At 36.7% G+C, this 13490-nt stretch overlaps 1 long non-coding RNA gene across 1 annotated transcript in view; it reads left to right on the top strand.

Annotated features, from left to right (window-relative positions):
• Window positions 1–13490, top strand: part of LOC136041732 (uncharacterized) — a 36533-nt gene that overhangs the window by 14714 nt on the left and 8329 nt on the right. Inside the window, exon 2 of the long non-coding RNA XR_010621095.1 lies at window positions 12168–13425. This is a non-coding gene — a long non-coding RNA (uncharacterized LOC136041732). The remainder of the gene's footprint in view (window positions 1–12167; window positions 13426–13490) is intronic.

Here is a 13490-nt window from a genome sequence, read left to right as displayed (position 1 = left end):
GCTAAAAAACTAAAAAAACTAAAAAAAAGGCAAAAACTACAAAAAAAACTAAAAACTAATAAAAAAAATAAAAAAGCTAAAAAACTAAAAAAACTAAAAAAACTAAAAAAAAGGTAAAAAACTAAAAAAACTAAAAAAAACTAAAAAAAAGGAAAAAACTGAAAAATAAGCTAAAATAAAGGTAAAAACCAATAAAAAACTAAAAAAAAAACTGAAAAAACTAAAAAAAGGCAAAAACTACAAAAAAACTAAAAACTAATAAAAAAAGTAAAAAAGCTAAAAAACTAAAAAAACTAAAAAAACTAAAAAAAGGTAAAAAACTAAAAAAAATAAAAAATAAAAAAAACTAAAAAAAAAGGAAAAAACTGAAAAATAAGCTAAAATAAAGGTAAAAACCAATAAAAAACTAAAAAGAAAAAAAGGAAAAAACTAAAAAAAATTTTCATCTAAAAAACTAAAAAAAACTAAAAAAGGTAAAAACTAAAAGAACTAAAAAAGAAAAAAATAAATGACGACACTCAAAGAGAAGGCGACCAGGACAAAAGGAATGTTCGATTAGCAATCAACAAAGCACCGGGACACAGGGAGTATAAATGACGACCAGGACATAAGTAAAAAAAAAAACTAACAAAACTAAAAAGAAGGTAAAAACTACAAAAAAACTAAAAAGAAAAAAAAAACTAAAAACTAATAAAAAAACTAAAAAATCTAAAAATCTAAATAAACTAAAAAAGAAAAAAAAAGGAAAAAAATAAAGGAGAAAAACAAAACTAAAAAACGAATGTATATACAGACCGGTACACCGGGATACAAATGACGACCGGGACACAGGGAATATAAATGACGACCGGGACACAGGGACACAACTACAACGGGGACACCGGGGGAAACAGGGGGATATAAATGACGACCGGGACAAAAAAAAACTAAAAAGAAAAAAAAACTAAAAACTAATAAAAAACTAAAAAATCTAAAAATCTAAATAAGCTAAAAAAGAAAAAAAAAGGAAAAAAATAAAGGAGAAAAACAAAACTAAAAAACGAATGTATATACAGACCGGGACACCGGGATACAAATGACGACCGGGACACAGGGAATATAAATGACGACCGGGACACAGGGACACAACTACAACGGGGACACCGGGGGAAACAGGGGGATATAAATGACGACCGGGACACCGGGACAGGGAATGGTCGATTAGCAATCACCATCAACAAAGCTCAAGGGCAATCATTAGAATCATGAGGTATAGATCTGAATACAGATTGTTTTCCCATGGACCATTATATGTTGCATGTTCAAGAGTCGGTAAACCTGACAATCTATTTATATGCAAAGACAATGGGACAGCAAAGAATGTTGTATATTCGCAAGTTTTACGTAGTTAAAACCATATATATATATATATATATATATATATATATATATATATATATATATATATATATATCTATATTCACAGGTGGGACATAGGGACACAACTACAATGGCGCGTAACTATTATGGCGCGTAACGACTTACGCGCGCGGGGGGGCTTGGGGGGGGGCGCGAAGCGCCCCCACCAACTAGGTGTTGGGGTGGCGCGAAGCGCCACCCCAACAGCTAGTATTACCATAAATTATCTCCTTAAATACATTTGTGTCTCTTAACTGGTAGTTTTCGATGTCAGTATTCCTAAAGTGAGATATATGAAAACTGAATGCTGTGCTGTAATCGAAAATCAATAGCAACTGGATTATAAATCCTACCTATAAATCATTACTTAAATCTCCTCTAATAAAAAAAAATATAGATGATGCCAATTCTCCACCTCAACCTCATATTTCACACTCAAAAGATCCGTCATTTTGGCATGCAATTTTGAAAATATGGTTTTTATAATGGGAAGATCTTATGCTCTCGATGACTAGTTTAGCTAGGTTTTTCCTTATGACTGTCCGTAAATTTTGTTTTCCCGGGAAACTTATTGCCCATAACTTTTATTAAACGAAATAAATTCCAAGAATTTAACAAAAAGATAAGTTTTTCGGTTCTGAAAGTAGACTAAGAAAGCATAAGAAATTACAAGCTATTTAAGCAAAATCCTTCAGTTTCAAGAAATTTCAAGAAATGTATTTTTTATTTATCCTAGACTTACGAGCAAAAAGTATTCAGAATAACTAGAAAAAGAACACAACCCTCATCCCAGAAAAAAGAGAGTCCATCTATATATTAATAATATGAAAAAAACTTCGTTTTCTTAAAGAGTTAAAGAGGCTGCGTCCCAAAGTCGAACCTTAAAACGTACAGGAATTAGAAGAGGCAGTTGGGGGGCTGCCGCCCCCCAAACCCCCAGCTTTTAAAGACTCTTTTGTACAGGTTTTTTTTGTGGGGGGACTTCATTGTTACTAATTACTAGTTTCGGCGCAATGGTTCTCCTGTCCTCTTGTGTTTAACATTTTTCGAAGTTATTCCATTATTCATTCATTTCAATGTTTTGTTAATTAAAAGAGGGCCTTTCCCAAGCCAAGAGCGGGGGGTTAGCAAAAAAACAAAAAACCTGTACAAAAGAGTCTTTAAAAGCTGGGGGTTTGGGGGGCGGCAGCCCCCCAACTGCCTCTTCTAATTCCTGTACGTTTTAAGGTTCGACTTTGGGACGCAGCCTCTTTAACTCTTTAAGAAAACGAAGTTTTTTTCATATTATTTCTGTACGTTTTTCTACAATCCATGGTGGATGTAATTTAATAATTCCTGTACTCCTCGTACAGGAATTAGGAGAGGAAACCCCCCCCCCCGCTTTTAAATCATTGTATAAAATAGAAAAAAAATAGATAGAATGACCGAAATGTTTCTTTTGCTCATAAGAAGCTAATATTCTGTTATCTCTCAAATGATAAGCTGTCCAGGTGTTATCAAAATTTTTTGATGTTGTGAAAAAAAACCGCCCGTAAGGGACTTGAACCCTAGACCCGAGGATTAAAAGTCACACGCTCTACCAAGTGAGCTAATAACTTGCATGTGTGTAAATATAACTTCTCAATAAATTTTAAAAATTTCAAATTAACATGGGCTCTTATGGAGAGAAATCCGTTAATTAATAGCTAATGCGTGGTTTCTGGAAAACAGGGAAGGAGTTATCGGATCGAGTTGAAATTTCGCGGATAAGCTCCTGGGCCGTAGGGGACCTTAACTTGTGAATTTCAGCCCGATCGGACAACGTTAAAAGGGGGGGGGGGGGTTGGAGGGTCGAAACTTTCGGGGGGTTAAGATTTTCCTATGAAACTTTCCAGGAAAATTACTCGGAGAATTCCGCATCGAATGAGTCTTCGTACACCCAGATCCGATGTCGGATGTGACCTGTAGGCGTCTAGAAAAAAAAAGTAAATGAATTTTAAGTGGCTATGCGTGGTTTCTGGAAAACAGGGAAAGAGTTATCGGATCGAGCTGAAATTTCGCGGATAAGCTCCTGGGCCCTAGGGGATCTTAACTTGTGAATTTCAGCCCGATCGGACAACGTTAAAGGGGGGCTGGGGTTGACGAGTCGAAACTTTCGGCCAGATTTTCCCTATGAAGGAAAATTTGGAGGGGGATGAAATTTTGCAGGTTTCTTAGTTGGAGCTCGGGCTACGAAATGCATCCCTCCCCATCCCTCTGCGACCACTGGAACCGAAGATCGCTTAACATTGTCGTGTGTCGCCTCTTTATAGAGGCACGAGTGTGCCTCCTTGATTACATAGCCAAATTCGGAATGTCTGACAGCTTACTAGATAATGCTATTCTTAAAACCTTAAAACGGATATCTGAGATGCTTCTTCTTTTCTGGGAAAAAAAAAGTGAATAAAGTGAACACGTCTCTTTCTATCGCTCGTTATTTCTTTTCTTCTGTCTAAGAAAGCATGAGAAATTACAAGCTATTTAAGCAAAATCCTTCAGTTTCAAGAAATTTCAAGAAATGTATTTTTTATTTATCCTAGACTTACTAGCAAAAAGTATTTAGAATAACTAGAAAAAGAACACGACCCTCATCCCAGAAATCCCTCGTTATTTCTTTTCTTCTGTCTAGCCGTCTCCCTCATTGGAAGTGTGGCGTATATTCCTCCCTTCTAAAAAAAAATAAGTATCTTCTAAAGAACTGGTGTTCAGGCTAAGAGTTCACAGAGAGTATACGGGAGCGGTTCTTGTAAATTTTTAGTTAGGGTTTTGGACCATAATTATTGCAATGGTACTGTTTTTTTATTCCAAGCTTTGACACCTGAGAAGTGAAGTACCACCAAAAATGCTGTTTCAAGAGCTATATGACACTTAAGGATGGTAAAATTGATATAAAGCACGTATATATGAGCAAAAGTCTTCAAATCATTCATTGAACATCTCTCGAAGAAGTTCTCGTGGCCCAGTAGCCCAATCTTTTCCACTTGAGATATGGCACCAAAATTGTCATTTTTAGTGCCACTTGGCACTTGCAGATGGTGGAATTTATAAGAAGAACATAAATGTGAGTAATAGCTTTAATATAAGCTATTAAAAATCTATCTACGATGTTCTGGTAGCCCACAATCCCCATCCCTTGAGAAACATCACAAAAAGTGCCTTTTCATGGCACTTGGTATTAACCAAGTGACATATAGCAATCCCAAATTCTATCGGTTGGTCTGTCTGTCCCGGTTTTGCTGCTTTAGGCACTTCCAGGTAAGCTAAGACGATGAAATTTGGCAGGCGTATCAGGAACCAGGCCAGATTAAATTAGAAATTATCGTTTCTCCCCGTTTTGAGCATCTGGGGGAGTGGGGGGACGGTTAATTTGGAAAAATTAGAAAAAAGAAGGTATTTTTAACTTACGAACAGGTCATCGGATCTTAATGAAATTTGATGTTGGAAAGGATATCGAGTCTTGGAGCTCTTATTTTAAATCCCGACCAGATCATGTGACATTGGGGGAGTTGGGGTGGGGAAGCCTAAAATCTTGGAAAACGCTTAGAGTAGACGGATCAGGATGAAACTTGGTGGGAAAAATAAGCATAAGTCCTAGATACGTGATTGACATAACCGGAACAGATCCGCTCTCTTTGGGGGAGTTGGGAGGAGGGTTAAATCTGAAAAATTAGACAAATGAGGTATTTTTAACTTATGAGGGAGTGATCGGATCTTATTGAAATTTGATGTTTGGAAGGCTATCGTATCTCAGAGCTTTTATTTTAATCCCAACCGTATCTGGCAACATTGGGGGGAGTTGTGGGGGGCCTAAAATCTTGGAATACTTAGAGCCGATGGATCGGGATGAAACTTGGTGGGAAAAATAACGAAAAGTCCTAGATACGTGAATGGCATAACCGGATCGGATCCACTCTCTTTGGGGCAGTTGGGGGGAGGGTTAATTCTCAAAAATTAGAAAAAAATGAGGTATTTTTAACTTACGAAGGAGGAATCAGATCTTAATGAAATTTGATATTTTGAAGGAAATCGTGTCTCAAATTTGATGTATTTTAAATCCCGACCGGATCTGGTCACATTCGGGGGAGTTGGGGGGACCTAAAATTTTGGAAAACGCTTAGAGTGGAGGGATCGGGGTGAAACTTGGTGGGAAAAATAAGCACATATCCTAGATACGTGATTGACATAACCGGAACGGATCCGCTCTCTTTGGGGGAGAGGGAAGGGTTAATTCTAAAACATTAAAAAAATGAGGTATTTTTGACCTACGAAGAAATTATCAGATCTTTATGAAATTTCATATGTAGAAGGACCTCGTAGCTCAGATCTCTTATTTTAAATCTCGACCGGATCCAGTGTCATTGGGGGGGGGTGGAAATTTTGGAAAACGCTTAAGGCGGAGAGATCAGGATGAAACTTGGTGGGAAGAATAAACACAAGTCCAAGATAAGTTCAAGTTCACAAATAATTTATTAAACAAAATTACTATAAATCACACACTACCTTCGACTGCAGGAAAGCCCAAATGGGCTTGTAAAGGTAGTCAAAGTGATTTCTTGCTTCAAATCAACTTCATCTATACTACTAAAAAAAAAGAGAGAGAGAAAAGAACACAGAAAGAGGGAAAAAACAAAACATGCTGTCGTCTCACAACTTCCAATCACTATAACAAACACTTTTTTTCAACGCAGGCCTGTCAAGAAGTGTTTCTTCAGGCGTGCCTTGAATTTGGGGTAGACTTACTGCACTTTCAATCCCCCCCAGGAATCGAATTCCAAACGGTAGGACCCATATGCTTTATTGTAATACCTGAACGTGCAATATTTCGCTCTTGGCTTGCCAACACTTCCGGATTTCTTGTATCATACTCGTGAAAAGCATTCCCTTTAAATAAGTCAGAAAACAACTTTGGGCCAATATTATTCAAACACTGACATACAAACGTTCCAATCTGGTAATCTCTAATTTGTCCTACGTTTAAAATACGAAACTTTCGAAAAATAGATTCAGTAATAACAACGCCTCTTTCATACTTACCTATAGTTCGTAAAGCCTTGTTTTGTTGTATCTGTGCTTTTTTGAAATTACCGTAAAAATTGCTAGCCCAAAGTGAACAACCGTAATATATGTATGGAGTTATTAAAGAATAATACAGCATAATAATGACACTGGTTAGAAAAACATTTTTAAAGCGACGCAGTGTTCCAACACCTCTTGAGACTTTAGAAGACACAATACCACTATGCTTTTTCCATGACAAATTACAATGAATAACAAATCCTAGATAACATGTTTCTTCTGTTCGGTCAATTTTCACTCCATTAAATGTGATTGTCTGCGGCAACTCTCCGTGGGTTCCAGTTCTTTTGAATATCATGTAGTTAGTCTTTTTTGCATTCACAGCAAGTAAGCTCTCGGACACGAATGAGTGTAGACCTCGGAGCGCATTATTTGCATTATCTACTAATTCCTGTACTGTCTTGCCAGTAACTAAAATGGCAGTGTCATCCGCAAATGATGTCAGAAGCCCTGCTACATAAAACCTGATAGAATCAACATAAATCAAATACAGCAAGGGACCTAAAACCGAACCTTGTGGCACACCGCATGTTATGTCAACAATACTCGACTATTTATGTTCTATGCACAGACTCAATTTTCTCCCTCTTAGGCAAGATTCAAACTATTTAAGAAATTTTCCACGAACTCCAAGACCGCTCAACCCATGTAAAAGTATACTAAAAACCACTGTATCAAAAGCTTTTTTAAAATCAATAAAAGTAGATAAAACATATGGTCCCTTTTCAAGAGCATAATTCACAGCATTTATCAAATGTTGCACAGCATAAACCGTTGAGTGGTTTTTGCGAAAGCCAAACTGTTTTTCAGTTAGAAATCCATTCTTTGTAAGGTGATCGTATAACCGTTTATGAATTATTTTTTCATAAATCTTTGAAAGGAGCAGTGGGACTGAGATGAGTCTCCAGTTGGAAAGATCCTTTAGGATGCCAGTTTTTGGTAGCGGTATTATTTTCGCTATTTTCAGTGAATCAGGGAAATCTCAGTGCTCCATTGAAAGGTTAATAAGAAAAACAATATAAGGAAGAAGATAACTCGCTGCCACTTTAAAGGTTTTGAGGTTAAGGCCATCAATACCTGCACCATTAGAACGAATTGAGCTTATCACTTTTTTCACTTCTTACTCACTACAAGGTTCAATTATCATTTCATGTCCGTCACCACGGTCTTCCACATAAGTTTGCGTTGGCACAGAAGTATCAGACGATATTTCAGCATAAATTCTTTCACCAACTGCTGCAAAATGATTTGCAAAATTCTCACTTACTTCCTCTAGGTCATTTATCACTTTACCATTGACTTCAAGACTATATTCCTGTGGCTTTCTTTCTCCTTTTATTATTCCATTAATTATGTCCCACGTACCTTTCGGATCGCCTGCTTTCTCTTTAATCTTTGTCATGTAGAATGCTTTTACTTTCTTTCTTTTTGATGAATTAGTTTTATTTCTCTGGTCAATGAAATGCTCACGCCTCTCATCCCCTGAAAATCTCAGATAATCTGAGTACATTCCATTTCTTAAATTTATCATTGCAAGGAGTTCTTGGTCTATCCATGGTTTTCTTGGATTCATTCGTAGCTGGATCGTAGCTGTTTCATAGAACATATAGAATTATAAATATCTGTCACTATAGTTTTATACTTTTGAAAAAGCTATCGATGGATATGTCTGTTCAAAAACTGTTTCCCATGAGACTACACTTATTTCTTCTCTAAATCGCAGAATATTCTTACTTTTCAGTTCTTGGACAAACGCTCGGTCTTTCCTCTTGCGTGGTGGAGCATTCTGTTGGAACTTGGTTAAAACTGGGAAATGGTCAGACACTGGCGTCAATATTACATCCGCATATGTTGAATTGATTCTTTCTGATGACACGAAAATATTATCAATTAGTGTCGCTGATTTCTCGGTCACTCTTGTAGGCAACGTAACAACTGGGTAAAGGTCATTAGAAAACATAAGGTTTAAAAATTCCAGACTATCTCCAGTAGCATTCAAAAGATTATAATTAAAATCACCCATACACACAAATTCATTTCCAGACTTTTTAACTTTCGGCATCAGGTACTCAAATCCATTGGAAAAATCATCAAAGCTCGCTGTCGGTGGCATATACAGTACCGTAAACACTGTTATTTTTCGAGCCATTTTTCCACCTTTTTGCGCATTAAAATCTACCTCAATTGAAAGACTTTCGAACTTACCCTCTATCCATACACCAAGGTCTTCTCTCAGATTATGCTCCAGCTATTGTTTTACCAAAAAAGCGACTCTACCTCTTGACAGACCAGTGCGACATCTTACAATCAATTTATAAACTGGAAAATTATAAGACGACAGCATGGTGTTTACATTTAAAAAAGTTTCACAAAGGTTCATAATTTGTATATTCGGACACCGTGTTAAAAAATCAACAATCTCATCATATGAACCTGTCACGTGGCAGTTCCAACAACATACTGTAAAATCAACAAAACTACCAAGTTTACTAAGTGCCGACATCTCAACATAAGTACTTAATCGCATAGGCTTATAACTCAATCCTCTGTCATCTGCTGCAATATTAGATGCTAGAAACGTATCAATTATACGAGGATTTTTTCCCAATAAATTCAGACGCGACTGTGTATCCTCAACTTCTCAGCCTAACATGATGATACAAAACAGTTAGACAAACGGCTTATAAATAAGCACAAAACGCACATGAAAAAAAAGAGAAAGAAGTAAGGGGTAAAAAAAAATACAAATGCAATTTATTCAAATTAACTTTATCTTCCTTTATTCATATTCAGTCAGCCATTGTCTTAATCCTGCGCAGAGCAGATTGGCTGGGAACGTTAGCGAGTACCTGTCCCTTGTCCGACCATGCATTGAACTTTCCATAACAGTCTATTGCGGCATTCAGTAGTTCACGTTTTTTTCTTGTAAGAGACTCGGACAGAAACATTCCACTCTTCGCCAATGCTGATTTTTCTTTATACACCGTTCGCACATTGTTCACATCCAAGAATCGAATTAATACAGGGGCAACTTTCGTAGAGTCCTCATTAGCATTGTTCAATCTGAACCGAAAAACACTAACAATTTGGTTCTTTTGCACACCACTGACTCGCATTTTTTCCTTGATCAGGGAATACACTTCTTTCTTAACCTCACTACCTGGTTTTTGTTTTAAACCGTTTAAAACCAAACTGTCCATTTGCTTCTCCTGATCGTAATCATCAATCTTTTCTTCCGTTCACTGAATTCTCATTTCGAGGCTTTTGACCATCGCATATAGTCCTTTAAGTGCCAATTCAATTTTCTCAAATTTAGCATTGTACTCTAACGATATCGAATCTTACACCTTTCTGATTATATCATCAGGATCAAGACTGGTACCGTTTGATGCAGTTTTTGAAATTTGCTGAGTTACTTCCCGTGTTATCTCTGAACGAATGTTTTCTTTCATTTTTGCTAGTTCGATTTGACTAAAAGCGATTTTCTGCAAAATTTGGTCCGGAGTCGGTGTCTCATTTTGGGTGTTATTAGCATCATTAGCTGGGAACATTGCGAGGTACGTTTTGGAAGCACGCTTATAAATGTCAGGAAAAGACCTTAGCTCTGAAAAAGCTGCCTCGACGCCTTTCCAGTCTCCTTCTGGGCATCTGGGTTATCAGAAAGCTTGACCAAGTTTGAGTTCAACACTTTGCATTCAGAGTGGTCTCCATAGCAAAAAACTACGTGACGTGTTAGTCCTTTTGCATCATTGTCAGAATTTGGAATGACCACAGGCCACAGTGGGTAGCCTTTAAGGCGGGCTAGAGCAACTTCAAACTACTTAAAACTGGAAGACATAATTACGAGAAGAGCTATCAGTAAAGTGGAAATACTAAGAAAAAAGCCTTATCTTCAAATTAGCAGGCCCACTTAGGCATTGGCAATTACCTTTTAGTCGGTGGCCAGGTGGACAGCAAGACCTGCGGGGGTTTTCCACGGTACTCTTACATCCCATACAGCATCATTCCAAAGTTTATAATCCAAAAAGATTGTTCAAATTCACAAAAATTCACTTGAGAAATAGTCAGGATGAATTCACTTAGCAGTCTCTAATTAATTAAGAAAGTAATCCTCTTTTCAAATTAATCCTTTTCACAGACAAAATATGGCTTGACAGGTCGAAGACTAAATGAAGACTGAATAATATGTTACTGACATAACGGACCGTATCCGCTCTTTTTGGTGGAGTTGGGAGGGGGGAGTAATTCGGAAAAATGAGGTATTTGTAACTTACCAACGGGTTATCAGATCTTAATGAAATTTGATATTTAGAGGGATCTTTTGCTTTAGAACTCTCATTTTAAATCCCGACCAGATCCAGTGACATTGGGGGGAGTTGTAGGGGGAAACCGGAAATCTTGGAAATCGGAAATTTTGGAAACCGGAGATCTTGGAAAACGCTTAGAGTGGAGAGATCGGGATGAAACTTGATGGGAAGAATAAGCGCAAGCTATAGATACGTGATTGACATAATTGAAAAGAATCCGTTCTCTTTGGGGGAGCTCTGGGTTGTTAATTTGGAAAAATCAGAATAATTGAGGTATTTTTAACTTAAGAACGGGTGACCGGATCTTAATGAAATTTGATATTTAGAAGGAACTCATGTCTCAGAGCTATTATTTTAAATCCCGACCAGATCTGTTGAGATCGGGGGGAGTTGGAGGGGAAAACCGGAAATCTTGTAAAATGCTTATAAATGTCTTAGATTCGTGGTTGACCTAACCGCACTGGATCCACTCTCTTTGGGGGAGTTAGGAGGTGGGATTCAGTGCTTTGGCGAGTTTGGTGCTTCTGGACGTGCTAGGACGATGCAAATTGGTAGGTGTGGAAGGAAGCTGCACAAATTGATTTAATAAAGTCGTTTTCCCTGATTCGACCATCTGGGGGGCTGAAGGGAGAGGAAAAATTAGAAAAATTGAGGTATTTTTAACTTAAGAGTAGGTGATCGGATCTTAAAAGATTTTGACATTTAGAAGGACCTCGTGACTCAGAGCTCTTATTTTTAATCCCGACCGGCATTAAGCCTCTAATTTTCCTTTTAAAGCGATCTATTGATACTTAAAATTTTTCTTGAGCTGATGCCATATGAAAAAAAAGAAAAAAAAGAAAAAAGAAAAAAAAGAGACATCAGTGCTACTGCTGCAAAAAAGTGATTTTCTTTGATGGTGAATATAGGAGAATTTAATTGCCCAATTCAAGGTTTTCGACCAAGCTGATTCCAATGGTGCGTTTTTTTATTTCGATTTGAGGCTATTTTCGAAGGGTTTCAGAATTAACATAAATTTCTTTTCGCAATGAACTTTTAATTTAAGATGAACCGAAATAATAGTTACCATTTCCGAATCAGTGTCAGATGGCAATTTATTCTCACTAGGCAATCGGTCTTTACTAGGTTGCAGCTACTGCTGTAACCACGAAAGTAGATCTTCTCTTTTATTTTATTTTTTCGTTTTTAAGGCCTACCTTTTTGTACTGTATCACGGGCTTTTATCTACTTTTTTGTTCTTCTGTTTATACAGAGGACACCTGAGCGCAAGTCTCGGCCAAAATGTTTCCATATTTCTTTCTTTTTTTTCACAGGCTCTGAGCCACCTCATTTTTCTTTGTTGTACTAAGTTTTTTCATTTTGTCTTAGGAATGTGAACATAGGTCAGCATATGTACAAGTCACTAGGTTTGGCTAGATTTCACCCAGCAGGCTCCTCCTGGATACTCTGTGAGCCCAAATCGTGCATATTTTCCGTCTCAACTACCCAATGAGCTAAATAGCAGAATGAAAAAGACAGGTATTATCTAAATCTTGGCCTTAGTAAGCCTCACTCCGAATAATTTTTTTTTACTACAGTTTTAGAAGTGCTGCCTTTACCCACCAGGAAAGATTCCAGAGATGCCGAGAGAGTTAAAATAGTTAAAACACATTCTATATTTTACATTTTTGTAAAATAAATATAATATCTAGAAAGGAATAATGTGCTACTACTGCACAGGCAAGCTCACATTCTGCAAACAAAGCTCAAATAAAGAAGAGATTAATGAAAAGCAACAAAAGATGAACACTCAGAACATATGCTCATGAATCACACATGTTCACAAGAAATGGTTCAAAAACTTATTTGATCTGTGGATTTGAGAATATGATCCATAATGACTCGTTCACATGTTAAGGAAAAAGGTAAAATCTTCAAATACAAATCCTCACATACTTGAATCCTTCAAGTACGAAAGAATACCTTTATGGTTTTCTACTAAGATTGAAAGGGTTTTCAAAACGTTCAAGGATTTTAAGTTCATAAAGTGTCAAAAGCTGAATCGATTTGTATTTTGTGGATTAAACTATTTTTAGGTGCAGAACATACCACATAGGAGATGACAAGATTTATTATGCTATTGTCCCATCTATCGTGAACAATTTAAAGTTTCTACTATTATTTGTCCAGCATCCATTAAGCATCTTTTGAAGGTGAAAATTATTTCAAATTTCATTTAAACGTAATAAATTAAGTGGTTTAAAGTGGATACATTTCGGAAATGATTTTAAAGGAAAACTCAAATTTCTGGCAAGGCCTCCTTTATGTTTTATTGCTCGATTTCTCTTAGGCAGTACTACGGTAATTTGCGGTAATTTTCACCAATTTAGCTAACATTATTATAACCTGAGTTGCATATTTTTCAGAATCTACCTAAAGGCTCATTCAAATAGAATAAGACACTTACGAGTTGTATCTTTGGCGCTTTAGTATAATAAGATAAAAATTACAAGCAACTTTCGCCGCAAACAGTATAGCCTCTGGCGGTTTCATCAAAACACAAGAAAGCAACGAAGATTGGACAACTGATATACCAATGTGCAATGTTCTGGGATTAAAGCGAAAATTTGTCCATAATTTATAACTAGTAAGCATTTTGTGTCTTCAAGGATTATTTAAAGTCACAATCAAGTCTGTACAAAGGCATATGTT

The sequence above is a fragment of the Artemia franciscana genome, unplaced genomic scaffold (genome assembly GCF_032884065.1).
Source record: "Artemia franciscana unplaced genomic scaffold, ASM3288406v1 PGA_scaffold_34, whole genome shotgun sequence".
In the NCBI taxonomy this organism is placed as follows: Eukaryota; Metazoa; Arthropoda; class Branchiopoda; order Anostraca; family Artemiidae; genus Artemia; species Artemia franciscana.
This window is presented reverse-complemented; position numbering and strand designations above follow the sequence as displayed.